Consider the following 13,429-nt stretch of genomic DNA (forward strand, 5'->3'; position numbering starts at 1 on the left):
AAAAAATAAATAGTCCTTTCTTTTCCGGAGGTTGGCAGGCGAGAGATTGGGGGTTGGGGATTGACTGAGACGGGGGGGGGGGGGGGGCTTTTTTTCTTTTGGTCGGGTTAACTTTTCTTTAGCGAGAGGAACGGCAGGAAGATCAGGGCTGGTCGGTAAAATGGAGTAATATATAAAAGCACAGATTGAAACTAATTAACTCCGTGGTTTCCGTCTCCCTGAACATTGTTGAAAAACTATTTCACTCGATATGAATCGCAAATCTTTCGCCGCCAGTTCCTTCAAAATCCTCTTTTTAAAAAAAAGAAATTGGCGTTATCGAGGAAAGTAAACAAATTTAGAAGTTTAAAAAAAAATTTTTTCAAGAAGTTTTTTAATTGTTCCGCTTCGGGGGACGTGTGATTATTTTCATTGTGCCCAATATCTCTTGTGTACAAGAAAAAAAAAGTTGTTTCCGATTTCATGGTTTTGTTTTAGAAAAGAGTGAGGTCGAAAGGGGGGGGGGGAGGAAGGAGGGAAGTCGAGAGAACAGACTAAATCTCTTAAACTTTCGGTTTGTGGAACCCGATCAGCGGGGAAAGGCGTAAAATGGGCCAAGTGAAGCAGACAGGATTGGACTTAACTGAAGAGGATCTGGGAGGGGGGCTATGGACGGGGAGGGGGGAAGGTGTAAACACGATGGGGGGGGGGGGTAAAAGTAGTGAGAGAGGGAGCCTGTGAGTTCGAGACTTCGCACCCGCGCTGCAGCACCCTCCCCCCCTCCGAAACAATCTGGGCAGATCTTAAAAGGAGGGGCGAGAGTTGGGGAAGTTTTCCCTCTTGGGTGAAATCCGAGTTATTTTTCAGTGTTAATGACACAGAAATTTGAGGAAGGTTGCGGCAGAGAGGTGATGGAGGCGATTTCTGTGCGTTATTGGAAGGATTAGTCAGGTTTCAAACCGTGAAGGAGGTGGATGCGTCTTATTTTTGTTGTTTTTCTGTGTGTCTGCGAGTTGACGAATGTTGAGGTGGGAGGGTGACACGCCCACAGAGAGGCAAACACACAAATATACATACAGGTACATATACTCACACACACACACACTTTGTCTCACGTCACATACATTGACACACACGGGGAGGGTGATATACACACGATCTCATGGGTTATATACACCATCACTATCGCTCATAAGGGGAAAAAGACATTCTGGAGGAAGAGACACATGGGGAGGAGGGAAACAGTCACGTGAATGTGATATATTCATACATGTGGGATAACAGTCTCCCTCTCTCACACGCACACAAAACTGAGGTAAACCCACACATATTACACAAAGTGGAGGATTCACAATCACACACATGCACACAGAGGACAGTGATGGACACGGACTGGAGGGAGACATGGGAATGATGGTGGGACACACGTGTGCAGACATGAGGTAGATTGCATGGGGAGGAGGGACACATACATGTCTACAGACACATGGGCTGGGACACATACGTGTGCATGGACATGCAGTAGATAGGCATGGGAAGGAGGGACATCTGCATGCAGACATGGGGTGGAGAGGGAGACATGATACATCATGATAAACGCACATATGAAGGAGAAGACAGAAGGGAAGGTGGGATACACAGGGAAGATGGAGACACAAACATGGGGGGGGGGGGGGAAAGGAGATTCACACAGGTGGAGTACAGTGACACTAAGACACAGGAAATAGAGGCAGACACATACACAAACACACCAGATGACAGACGTGCACAAACTCATACAAGTGGGGTAACAGAGTCACACACAAGGGAAAGCAGGAAGGCACACATACAAGAAGAGGGAGCCACACGGTGGAGGAAGATGCAAACACATTACACAGGGTCACACTTCAGGCAAACACACTGATATATACAGCCTGAAATATATACTCAGACACAAAAGTGCACACATACAGACACCCACATTGTCCTTCACTGGGGGGGGGGGGGGGGTGGCTCACACCATGTCCTATGCACAGAAACACAAACTCACATACACACACAGGAAGGAGGAAGACGCACAAAGGCGCAGACTCCGTGTCCCCGGAGGACAGCCTCCAACGTCTGTGCACACACGGCTGTGTCATGGATTTGGCACGAAGGCCTGTTTTTCTCCGTGGCTGCAGTAATGTGTCGAGCTGGCTGCCGCGTCGCCTTATCCAAGCAGCTGGAGGCCTGCTCTATTTTTGAAGTGTTCGGAGGCCCGTTGTCTGTGTGTTGCGCCGTGTGTATGTGGTGAGGTGTGTGGGAGCCCGGGCCGGGGCCTCGGCAGGCGGTGGGAGGGGTTGGTGGCATAGTGCAGGAATGTGAGCGTTTCCCTGAGGCCTGCCCAGGAGTCAGGCTCCTCCTCCAATCCCCAACATCCCCTGCTGGTCGCTCCGTCTGTGTGCGTGCGTGTCACAGGGAGTCTATTCTTCTCAGCCTGAGATCGCACACATCACACAGGCTCACACCGCCAGGCACGCACGCACACACAGACTTCACTGAGGGACGGGCCTCCCTCACACACAGACTCAGTCTGAGGGATGGGCCTCCCTCACACACAGAGACTCACACTGAGGGACGGGCCTCCCTCACACACAGACTCACACTGAGGGACGGGCCTCCCTCCCTCCCCTTCACTCACTTTCTGTCTCTCTCACTGAGGGTCGGGTCTCCCTCGCTCACTTTCTCTCTCTCTCACACACACACACACAGACTCTCACTGAGGGACGGGGCTCTCTGTCTCACTGGGTGGGTCTCACTCTCTCACACACACAGACTTCACTGAGGGACGGGGCTCTCTCTCACTGGGTGGGTCTCACTCTCTCTCACACACACAGACTTCACTGAGGGACGGGGCTCTCTCACTGGGTGGGTCTCACTCTCTCACACACACAGACTTCACTAAGGGACAGGGGCTTTCTCACTGGGTGGGTCTCACTCTCACAACACACACACACAGAGCACTGAGAGACAGGCCTCTCTCTCACTGGGTGGGTCTCACTCTCTCACAACACACACACACACACAGACCACTGAGGGACGGGCCTCTCTCTCTGTCCCTCACTCACTTTCTGTCTCTCTCACTGAGGGTCGGGTCTCCCTCGCTCACTTTCTCTCTCACACACACACACACACACACACAGACTCTCACTGAGGGACGGGCCTCTCTCTCACTACTGAGGGGTGGGTGTCCCTCACTCACTTTCTCTCTCTCTCTCTCTCTCTCTCTCTCTCACACACACACAGACTCTCACTGAGGGACGGGCCTCCCTCACACACAGACTCTCACTGAGGGACGGGCCTCCCTCACACACAGACTCACACTGAGGGACGGGCCTCCCTCACACACAGACTCTCACTGAGGGACGGGCCTCCCTCACACACAGACTCTCACTGAGGGACGGGCCTCCCTCACACACAGAGACTCACACTGAGGAACGGGCCTCCCTCACACACAGAGACTCACACTGAGGGACGGGCCTCCCTCACACACAGACTCACACTGAGGGACGGGCCTCCCTCCCTCCCCTTCACTCACTTTCTGTCTCTCTCACTGAGGGACGGGCCTCCCTCACACACAGACTCACACTGAGGGACGGGCCTCCCTCACACACAGACTCTCACTGAGGGACGGGCCTCCCTCACACACAGACTCACACTGAGGGACGGGCCTCCCTCACACACAGACTCACACTGAGGGACGGGCCTTCCTCACACACAGACTCACTCTGAGGGACGGGCCTCCCTCACACACAGACTCTCACTGAGGGACGGGCCTCCCTCACACACAGACTCTCACTGAGGGACGGGTCTCCCTCACACACACAGACTCACACTGAAGGACGGGCCTCCCTCACACACAGACTCACACTGAGGGACGGGCCTCCCTCACACACAGACTCACTCTGAGGGACGGGCCTCCCTCACACACAGACTCTCACTGAGGGACGGGCCTCCCTCACACACAGACTCACACTGAGGGACGGGCCTCCCTCACACACAGACTCTCACTGAGGGACGGGCCTCCCTCACACACAGACTCACACTGAGGGTTGGGCCTCCCTCACACACAGACTGAGGGACAGGCCTCTCTTCCTCTCACTTCCAACCACACACACAGAGACTCACTGAGGGACAGGTTTCTCTCTCTCACACACAGACTCTCACTGAGGGATGGGTCTCCCTCACACACAGACTCTGAGAGATGGGACTGTTTCTCTCTCTCTCTCTCTTACACTCTCTCACTCACGTCGCAAAGTCAGATGGCTGGTCCAGTGCCGATTGGTTCCTCCATCTCCTCTCCCTGGGATAGATGACAGAAACCCAACCCTTCCCCATCTCATGGTGAGACACCCTGGGCCACGTTCCGGGACAGTGGCTGGAGGGAGCTGACAGCGGGATGGGGGATAGCAGTTCACACCATCTGCCTGTCTCCCCACGTCACCCACACCCCCCTCCACCCAACCACCCCATTACATCATGCAGGCCTAACTCAGTCCTGGGTGGGCTGGGAGAGACAGAATGAGGGGGAAGGGAGAAGAGAGGGAGAGAGAAGTTCGAGGGCAGAGAGGGAGGAAGGAACGGAGAGTGAAGGTGGGGGGTGGAAGAGAGATGGGGAGAGGAGGCAGAGAGATTATGAGGCAATGCTGGTTGCTGCCCCATTGTAGGAAAGGGGCTGCAATGATCATTTGGGCAGATTGCCCCTCACTCCCCTCTGCTTCCCAGAGGTGTCTTAGTGTGGAGTCTGCACATTCTCTCTATGACCCTCTGTGCAGGTGAGTTAATTGGCAATTTTGAATCCCTGCCCCCACCTCTCAAATTGCAGGTAAGGGCCAGAAGGTGGGGGGAGTTGCAGGTGATACATGGGGGTGTTGCGGAGATTGTTGGGAGAAAAGGCACAATTTCCTTGTGGTACAGTATGCACTCGATGGGCTGAATAGCGTCATAAATAGTCAGCAGTGACTGCCCAGTGGGGAGGGGGGGTGACAGGGTGATCTTCCTGCATCTCTCCCAATATCCAGACACATGGTGCACTGTCCCTTTAAGATTTGAAATCAGGTAACATATGCATGCTATTGCCGTGACATGCGTGTCTGGGACCTGGAATTGTGTGCTCAATGCTGTCGATTAATAACTGGGAATGAACTGTCTTAGTATCTATCACCCTCTCTGTCTCTGCTTGTTCTCTAAACTCCAGTTTCCTAAACCCATATCTCTCCCTCTCCCTGTTCTGAACCACCTCCCCATTTCCCTCTCTGTCCCCTACCCTCTTCCCCTCCATCTTCATCACTCTTCCTACTCCCATCACTTTATCCCCCCCTCTCATTCCTTACTGCCTACCCCCTCTACTCCCTACCCCTTCTAATCCCCACTCTTCTACTTCACAACCCTCCTCTGGCCCCACCTACCCCCTCCCTCTCCCTCCTTCCCCCCAAGCCCCCACTGCCCCCACACTACCCCTCCTACCACCCTCTCACCCCCTGCTCTAACCCCCTTCTCCCCTATCCCCTCCTCTCTATCCTCTTCATCCACTCGTTCCCACTTCCCCCACTCACCCCTTCCCACCTCTCCCACCACACCCCGCCCACCTCTTTCACCCTCCCCTTCCCTGCCACCTCCCAACTCTCCACTCCACCAGCCCTGCCTCACCCCCACTCTCCCTGCCTGCCACTCCTCCTCCGTTTCCCCGCTCAGTCCATCCCCACCCCGTAGCATCCAACCTCCACCCACCCCTCCCCCTCCCTCTCCTGTATCTCTCCAATCCTTCCTCACATTACTCCACCATCCTCCCTCTCCACTCCAGGAACTTCCCCTCTCACAACCCTCCATACCTCTCTCTCCCTCCCTCACCCCCCTCTCTCCTGCCACCCACCTGTCCCTCCCTCTTCCTCCCCCTCGCCCTCCCCTTCCTCTCCTCCTCACCCTCCTCCCTTCCCACCTCCCCTGCCCCTCCCTTCCCCCTAGCCCTCTCCCACCCCTCTCCACCTCCCTTGTCCCTTCACATCCCTTCCCCCTCCCCCTCTCCCCGTCCCCTTCGACCTCTCCCTCTCCCCTCCACCACCCCTCCCTCACCCACTCTGCCTTTCGCCTTCTTCTCCCTGCCCGTCACCCCTTGACCCCGCCACTCCCCCTCCCCTCCACTCCTGCGCTCCCCTCCCTCTCTCCCTACCCCCACTGAAATGTTAGCATGGAGTGGGCTTGGAGAGGGTTTTTTGAAGAGTGTAGATCTGAAGGAACAACCTCTGAATAACTCACCTGTTGATTGAAAAATCCTGTCCAACCAGCTTTTCTGTATCCATTAATTTTTAATGAGATCCCTCACGATCCCTCCCTCAGCCCACCGGATGTTAGGTAGTCAGGGGCAGAGATGCCCGTAGTCAGGCCCGTTGGCTTGAGATGCAGTCCTCTATTTAATGGCTCCCAGGCTGTTTATATCCCAGGGCTGTGGGTGATCCCAGGGTCAGATCAGTGATAGGGAACAATAGGGACTGGTGCTCACTGAGTTATTCAGTGACAAGTGGGCCAAGATTACTGAGATACCATTAAAGACAAGCACACAGCCTCTATGCTATCTCCCCTCACCCCTTCATCTCTTATTTACTCCACCGTCTTTTGAAATCTGTTTGTCGTTGCAAAGCTCCAGAGAAGTAGCCATTTTCTTTTTTTTAAAAGAAGTTTGTTGCCCAATGATTGGAGAGTTGAGTCAGACACGAGTGAAGCTCCCTCCACACTGTCCTGTCACACACCCCCGGGGCAGACACAGAGTGAAGCTCCCTCCACACTGTCCTGTCACACACCCCCAGGGCAGACACAGAGTGAGGCTCCCACCACACTATCCCTCACACACTCCCGGGGTCAGACACGGAGTGAAACTCCCTCCACACCGTCCCATCACACACTCCTAGGGTCAGACGCAGAGTGAAGCTCCCTCCACACCGTCCCATCACACACTCCCGGGGTCAGACACAGAGTGAAGTTCCCTCCACACCGTCCCATCACACACTCCCAATGTCAGACACGGAGTGAAGCTCCCTCCGCACCGTCCCATCACACACTCCCGGGGTCAGTCACAGAGTGAAGCTCCGTCCACACAGTCCCATCACACACTCCCGGGGTCAGACATGGAGTGAAGCTCCCTCCACACCGTCCCATCACACTCTCCCGGGGTCAGACACAGAGTGAAGCTCCCTCCACACCGTCCCATCACACACTCCTGGGGTCAGTCACAGAGTGAAGCTCCCTCCACACCGTCCCATCACACACTCCTGGGGTCAGACACAGAGTGAAGCTCCCTCCACACCGTCCCATCACACACTCCCGGGGTCAGACACAGAGTGAAGCTCCCTCCACACCGTCCCATCACACACTCCCGGGGTCAGACACAGAGTGAATCTCCTTCCACACTGTCCCATCACACACTCCCGGGGTCAGACACGGAGTGAAGCTCCCTCCGCACCGTCCCATCACACACTCCTGGGGTCAGTCACAGAGTGAAGCTCCGTCCACACCGTCCCATCACACACTCCCGGGGTCAGACACGGAGTGAAGCTCCCTCCACGCCGTCCCATCACACACTCCCGGGGTCAGACACGGAGTGAAACTCCCTCCTCTCACTTCCAACCTCTATTGCTCTGCCTCTGTCAAGCTGCTGTCCACTGTCTCTCACTTGGGCACACATGTGTCTGCTTTGCTCGTCACCCTTTTGCTCCCTTGCTGTTGAGCTGTAGTGCAGTGGCAGGCAGTGGGAGTCTTCCCCTCCCGAGTTTCAAACAACTGTGCAGAGAGACCAAGTGAGAGGTGCACACGTCTGCTGAAACTCTGTCTGGAGGACTTGACGGAAACACGTCCTTCCTTATCGTCCCACCTCTCTTCTCAACTCTGCCATTCCCCCACTCTCCCACTGCCCATGCCGCTCTGTCATCACAACCCCACCCTCCCAACACCCCTCTGCCACTCCCCCACTGCTACCCCTACTCTTCCACATACCCTCTCTTCTTTCATTTCACCCTCTCCTCCTCTTGCACTTCCATCCCATCTCTGCTTCACCCCCTCCCCTTCAGCCCTCCTCTCACCACCAACCCCCGTTCTGGCCCCCCTGCCCACCACCCTCCCTGTCTACTTCCTCCACCCCAGCTTCCCTCCCTGTCCACCTCCTCCCCCTTACCTCCCCGTCCACTCCCCCCCCTCCCCCTTACCTCCCCGTCCACTCCCCCCCTTCCTTCCCCATCCACTTCCCCCCCTCTTCCCTTCCGCACTGGTGGAGTGTGTGATGTAATGCCTACCCTATGAATAATGAATGCCGAGCAGTGTTCTCAGGCCAGTGGACAGTGTTTCTCCAGACCCTGCCGCTCCACCGGAGACCAGAGCCTTTGTTTGTACAGCCCGGGGACAGAGCGGGTGTTAACCCTGCGTCTGCCAGCCTCCCGCCCTCCATGTACTCCTCTGTTGAAAGTTCAGGACCCCCTTCCTCTGATGAACCTCTCAGACACCCTGTCCCCAGTTCCCCAACAATTCCCCCACCTTCCCAAAAATCTCATCCAAAACAACCTTCTCTCCATGGACTTCTCAGCAGAGTCAAGCTGGAGAGATCAGGAGCCGTTTGACTCGCCTATCCACACCCCAGTCTCCCTGTCTGTACCAGTTCAGCCCATTCCCTGCCCTCAGTCCCATCTGATCTTCCATACAATTATCTCCCTGCTTCTTTAATTCCCCTCTCCTGAAGATCTGTCCGCACCTTCCTCTCGGGCGGAGTGGAAGTCTTGAGATTCCTAGCCCTCCTTGTTCAATGCTTATCATTGTCTCCCCCCACCCAATCCAAGCCTCCTGTATTGAGTGATACCCCTGACCATAAGAGCATAACAAGTGGATGCACGATTAAACCATTTGGCCCATCGAGTCTGCTCCATCATGGCTGACTTATTATTCCTTCCAACCCAATTCCCCTGCCGCCTTCCCCTACCTTTTAATGCCCTGTCTAATCAAGAACATATCAACCTCCACTTTAAATGTACCGAATGTCTGGGCCTCCACAGCCATCTGTGGCAATGAATTCCACAGATTCACCACCCCGTGGCTAAAGAAATTCCTTCCTCATCTCTGTGCTGTGCTTTCTATTCAGACGCTATGGCTTTGGTCCTACATTCTCCCACCATTGGAAACAACCTCTCTGTTTCCACTCAATATTCGATAGGTTTCCATTAGGGTCCCTTTCATTCTTCCGAACTTCAGTGACTACAGGCTCAGAGGCTCGTATGTTAACCCCGCGATCAGTCTCAAACCTCCGCTGGATCCACTCCAATGTAGCACGTGTGTTATTAGATACGGGGCCTGAAACTGCTCAGAATACTCCAAATGCAGTCTGATCAATGCTTTGGAATTCCTCAGCATTACATCATTGCTTTTATATCCTAGTCCTCTTGAAATTAATCCTAACATTGCTAACCACCGACTCATCTGCAAGTAAACCGTTAGGGAATCCTGTAATAGGACTCCCAAGGTCCTTTGCACCTCTGATATCTGAATTTACTGCCTATTTAAAAGATAGCCTATGCTTTTATTCCTTCATGACCATACACTTCCTCACACTGAATTCCATCTGCTACTTCTTTGCCTATTCTCTGAATATGCCTGAGCCCTTCTGTTGTACGAGACACCAGTGAGACCACACCTAGGAATACTGTGTTTGGTTTTGATAGTCTTGTTGTGGAAAGGGTGCGGAGGGATGTTGTCATGACCTGAGGGACTGTGTTATGGAGAGGTTGAGCAGGCTGGGACGTTATTCCTTGGTCTGCAGCAGACTGTCTGCTGACCCTACAGAGGTGTATAAAACCATTGGCAGCACCAATAGTGAGTGGCCACAACTAAATCAGCAGTTTGCCTTGATGGGGAATGTGTATCCTGTCTTTATCTACACTTCGTGTCCACTTTATTAGGAACCTTTATAAATGGACACGGAGTGTATGTTCATGGTCTTCTGCTGCTGGAGCCCATCCACTTCAAGGTTCAACGTGTGTGTTCAGAGATGCTCTTCTGCACAGCACTGTTGGAACATGCAGTTATTTGAGCTACTGTAACCTTCCTGTCAGCTTGAATCAGTCTGCCCCTTCTCCTCTGACTTCTGTTATTAACATGGCACTTTTGCCTACAGAACTGCCGCTCACTGAATTTTTTATTAATTTCTGACACCATTCCCTGTAAATTCTAGAGTCTGTTGTGCAGGAAAATCCTAGGAGATCAGCAATTTCTGAGATACTCAAACCACCCCATCTGACACCAACAAACATTCCACAAAGTCACTTAGATCGCATTTAAAAAAAACAGAAACATAGAAATCTACAGCACATTACAGTCCCTTCAGTCCAATGTTGTGACGACCATGTAACCTACCCTAGAAACTGCTTAAAATTTCCCTACCACATAGCTTTCCATTTTTCTAAGCTCCATTTACCTATCTAAGAGCATCTTTAAAAAACCCTATTGTATCCGTCTCTACCACTTTCACTGGCAGTGCATTCCACATACCCACCACTCTGTGTGAAAAACTTAACTCTGACACCCCATTGTAGCTACTTTCAAGCACCTTAAAACTAAACCTCCTTGTGTTAGCCATTTCAGCCCTGGGGAAAACACCTGGCTATCCACATGATCAATGCCTCTCATCATCTTATACACCTCTATCAGGTCACCTCTCATCCTCCGTCGCTCCAAGAAGAAAAGGCCGAGTTTACTCAACCTCTTCTCATAAGGCACGCTCTCCAATCCAGGCAACGTTCTTGTAAATCTCCTTCACACTCTCTCTATAGTTTCCACATTTCATCTGCGTTCTGAGGTTTAGTTTGAACAGCAATTGAGCCACTTAACCATGTCTGCATGCTTGTATGCATTCAGTTGCTGCCAAACGATAGGCTAATTAGATATTTGCATGAACGAGCGGGTGTACAGGTGTACCTAATAAAGTGGTAGCTGAGTCTGCTTGTTATCATCAGGCACACACTCCCTCAGCCTCTGTTAAGAGGAATGGTAGGTTAGATGCAGAGTTGCCCATCCTCTCGTCTCCTGTCCCCTCACCTGTGAGGTGTTTCGGTAAGATCAACCCTCCCCAAACAGTGACAGACAAGGACAGGCCTTTTGGCCCATCCTGTATGCTGTACGTAGTGATGAATTAAATCTCCTCTGTCTGCTTATCCCTCCAGCCTCTGCAGATTAGAGCATAGAAAACCTACAGCACAATACAGGTCCTTCGGCCCGCAATGCTGTGCCAAACGTACTTACTTTAGAAATTACTTAGGGTTACCCATAGCCCTCTATTTTTCTTCAAAGACCCTATTGTATCCGCCTCCACCACCGTAGGATCATAGAACAGAATCAGAATTATGTTTATTATCAAGTGAGATAGCTGACGTGAAATTTGTGGTTTTGCAGCGTCAAAGACATTAAAAGATTCTATAAATTACTAAAATAAATAAATAGCGCCTAAAGGTTTTCATAAGCTGGGGGAAGTAGTGGGGATAAGCTCCCACTACCTATTAAATGCTCCTAATGGGTTTCAAATAGCCTGTGACAACCAAGTCCAGGTTCTGGCCTTCATATGTGGCTTAGCTGATAGGAAACTGACAGGAGAAGGTGCAAAGATGGGTTACTGTTGCTTTAAAATCAGTCACTTTGGGCAGATTGGCTGGTCAGCGGCTCTCCTAGGAGAAGGAAAACTCTGATCACCAACTTCCAATGCCTACTCATGGGAAGACCTTTGGGAAAAGTCCGCAGCTGGAGTCCCTCAGGCAGTCTATGTTGAGTACACCAGTGAAACTGTATTGGTTTCTGCTGTTCCTCTGGATCTATCAGCTGCGTGGGCAACAGCTTGTTCTTCATTTCATACTGCTCTGGCTCGCATATCGACAGGGAGGCAACACCCATGGCCAACAGTGAGCCATCAACACACGAAGTTCTGCAGGGGCTGGAAATCCAGACAGAATGTTGGAGGAACTCAGCAATTTCCCCTCCATGGATGCTGCCTGACTTGCTGAGTTCCTCCAGCATAGTTCGTAGGTTTGTGAACTGTTCAGTCTCCTCATCCACTGGGGAGGGGGAAGAAGCTGTCCCTGTATCAGTGGGTGTGGGTTTTCTGTGCCTCCTCCCTGATGATAGTAATGAGAAGAGGACGTGTCCCAGGTAGTGAGGATGGATGCCACCTTCTTGAAGCACAACCTCTTGAAGATGTCCTGGACTGTGGGGAGGGTTGTGCCTGTGATGGAGCCCACGACCCTCAGTGCACAGCCCCTTGCAATCCTGTGCACTGGTGTGTCCATACCAGACAATTCCTTCCACCGTACATATGTGGAACACAGAACAGTACAGCGCAGGAACAGGCTCTTGCCCATGATGTTGTGCCAAATGTCTAAAGCCTTCTGCATGTGGATGGTCCATTTCCCTCCATTCCCTCCACATTCACGTGCCTATCTAAGCTCCAAATGACTGCCTCTATCGTATCTGCCTCCTCCGCCAGCCCTGACAGCACATTCCAGGCATCTGCTCTCTGTGTCACAAAAATCTTGCCCCACTCATGTCCTTTGCACTTTCTGCCTCTCAGTTTAAATGCATGTCCTCTACTGTTAGACATTTTGACTGTGGGGAATAAAGGTCTACTCTACCTATGCCTGTCATAATCTTAGAAACTTTTGTCACGTGTCCCACTAATAATTTCTAGGATGAAGTCCTCTCTTCAGTAGTTAGAGAGGTTAGATCAGTATTCTTTGGAGCTTGTTATAATGTTAATACAGAGGGATTTCAGGGTCCAAGTCCATTGCTGATAGTGGAGACACAAGCAGATGCTGGTCAGGGCATTGAGTGTAAGGTTGTGCTGAGCTGCATAAGACTTAGGCTGTCCTGGAGTGTTGTGTGCTGTTCTGGTGGCCCCATTACAGGAGCGATGTGGAAACTTTGGAGAAGGTGCAGAAGAAGTTCATTAGGGTGCTGCCTAGAAGGTTGGACAGATATTCGTCCTGACGAAGGATCTTGACCCAAAACGTCGACTATTTACTCATTTCCATAAATGTTGCCTGGCCTACTGAGTTCCTCCAGCATTTTGTGTGTGTTGCTTGGACAGACTTTTGTTTTCTCTGGAGCGACAGAGACCCTTGATAGATTTGTTACAGCTGCACAAGACGTTGGTGAGACTGCACTTGGAATGTTGTGTGCAGCTTTGGTCACACAGCTTACAGAGAGGATATCATTAAATGGGAGAGAGAGCAGGAAAGATTCACGAGGATGTTACTGGGACTGGAGTTATAAGGAGAGGCTGGATAGGCTGGGACTGTTTTTCCCTGGAATGAAGGAGGCTGAAGGATGGCCTTTATGAAGGGCATGAGGGATGTAGACAAGGTGGTTGGTCACAATCTTTCCCCCAGGATGAAGGAGTACAAAAAACCACAGG

At 52.1% G+C, this 13,429-nt stretch overlaps 1 protein-coding gene across 4 annotated transcripts in view; it reads left to right on the forward strand.

The window, feature by feature from the left end:
- LOC140733090 (ETS domain-containing transcription factor ERF-like) overlaps positions 1-13,429 on the forward strand; it is a 97,319-nt gene that overhangs the window by 39,217 nt on the left and 44,673 nt on the right. The gene's annotated exons all lie outside the window — the stretch shown is intronic.

Source organism: Hemitrygon akajei, chromosome 1, assembly GCF_048418815.1.
Source record: "Hemitrygon akajei chromosome 1, sHemAka1.3, whole genome shotgun sequence".
NCBI classification, from domain to species: Eukaryota; Metazoa; Chordata; class Chondrichthyes; order Myliobatiformes; family Dasyatidae; genus Hemitrygon; species Hemitrygon akajei.